We start from the raw sequence: 1,646 nt of genomic DNA on the forward strand, positions 1-1,646 counted from the left end.
TCGGTCTTGAACTTTTTAGGGTCAATGAGGCTAGATTCTTTGGCCTTAGCTTGATCATGAGGGGGGACATAACGGTAATAATCACGTTCATGATCTCTCCAATCTTTATACCGCTCGCAGTCCATCCAATCTTGATTCCCTATTTCCTTTAATAGGTGGTGCAAGAACCCCCTGAGTAGTTAGCCAAATACCAAACTTCCTTATCCAACTTCTTTGCTTCTTCATCGTCTTTATAAGATTTTAATGCTATGGCATTTACCGCTTTCGTGGGTATACCCATAACATGATTTGTCAAGAGTTCAAGTTGGGTCATTATTTTTGCCATGTCTTCGTCCTTCTCTTTATTTCACTTTCATTGGTCATTGTCAATCATGAAAGCAGTGGAAGGGATCTTGGGAACTTTGGTATCCTAGGTATGCCAACCCCGGTTTTTCTTTGACACTTCTCCTATCAATAGGAAGGCTGCTTAGTGGTACATATTCACTATGGAGTATCTCATCGTATTATCCACCACCATTTTGTGTAAAGGATCGAGGGAACAGAAGAAAATCTCAAGAAGCATCTTCTCTGGGACTTCATGATTTGGGCATTGGGCAAAGTTTCCATTAAATTATTCCCAATCTTCAAACAATGATTCTCCATTTGTTTGCTGAAAGTTTACAATCTCGTCCTTATTTTGAAGCATTTTAGATAGTGGGAAGTATCTATCAAGAAACACCGTAGTAAGCTCATCCCAAGATGTAATAGAGCCAGGTGGAAGTGAGCGGAGCAATAAAATCTCCTCTCATTAGTGAGAACAGAAAGAGGCAAAGCCAAATGGATTCTTAAGTAATGTAAGCTATATTGAATAGCGCACACACCTTAATGAAATTCTTCAAGTGGACATTTGGGTCCTCAAAGGCTTGACCCCCATACAATCCATTCATTTGCAACATGTGAAGCATAACGCTAGTCACATAAAAGACTATGTTCCCATTAGTTGGTGGGATATGGATTACACTTGTTTATCCCTCTTCATTTAGTTGGCCTTCATCATCTAGAGGACCATCAAATGGGCCAATGTTTCTTGCATTATCACTCATTATTCCATTAACACTTCGATCACCTAAAAACAAAATTAAAATAATAAATAAAGTAAATTATACCAACTCGGGTATTCCCAAGTAAAAATCACACCGCACAAGTGAAATCTATATTCTACTCCTCGACAATTGTGCCATTTTGATAACACTTAACTCACTCCCATGTTTGAGGGGTGAGGCAGTCATTATCAATAACCCAACTAGAGCTGGAGTCGAATCTATAAAGAGCTAATTATAAATTTCAAGTCCTATGGGTGCTCTAATTACTACAAAGTTACCCAAAATGATAACAAACACGACATGTAAAATAACATGGTGGGAATAGTTTGCAATGATTTTCAACTAACTATGCATGATTGTAATACTTTTGATTTAAAATCAAGATTTGAGGAGATCTTGGGATTATGTCTACCTAAAGGTAAAACATGTGGGTTGATGATGGTTTAGCATGAAACTTAGTTTTTAACTAAAGGATAGGCTAGGTCTAACATCATTGTGGTCAATCTTTCAATAAAACCACAACGATTTCACCCATTGACTTTTGCGAGCACCTAACAAATATGC

At 37.7% G+C, this 1,646-nt stretch overlaps 1 non-coding gene across 1 annotated transcript; it reads left to right on the forward strand.

The window, feature by feature from the left end:
* The first annotated feature begins 572 nt into the window (after positions 1 to 572).
* LOC124892459 lies at positions 573 to 678 on the forward strand. Its single transcript, XR_007050263.1, has one exon. It is a non-coding gene; the product is annotated as a small nucleolar RNA R71 (small nucleolar RNA).
* Positions 679 to 1,646: the final 968 nt, after the last annotated feature.

This window comes from Capsicum annuum, unplaced genomic scaffold, assembly GCF_002878395.1.
Source record: "Capsicum annuum cultivar UCD-10X-F1 unplaced genomic scaffold, UCD10Xv1.1 ctg4748, whole genome shotgun sequence".
Classification (NCBI taxonomy): domain Eukaryota; kingdom Viridiplantae; phylum Streptophyta; class Magnoliopsida; order Solanales; family Solanaceae; genus Capsicum; species Capsicum annuum.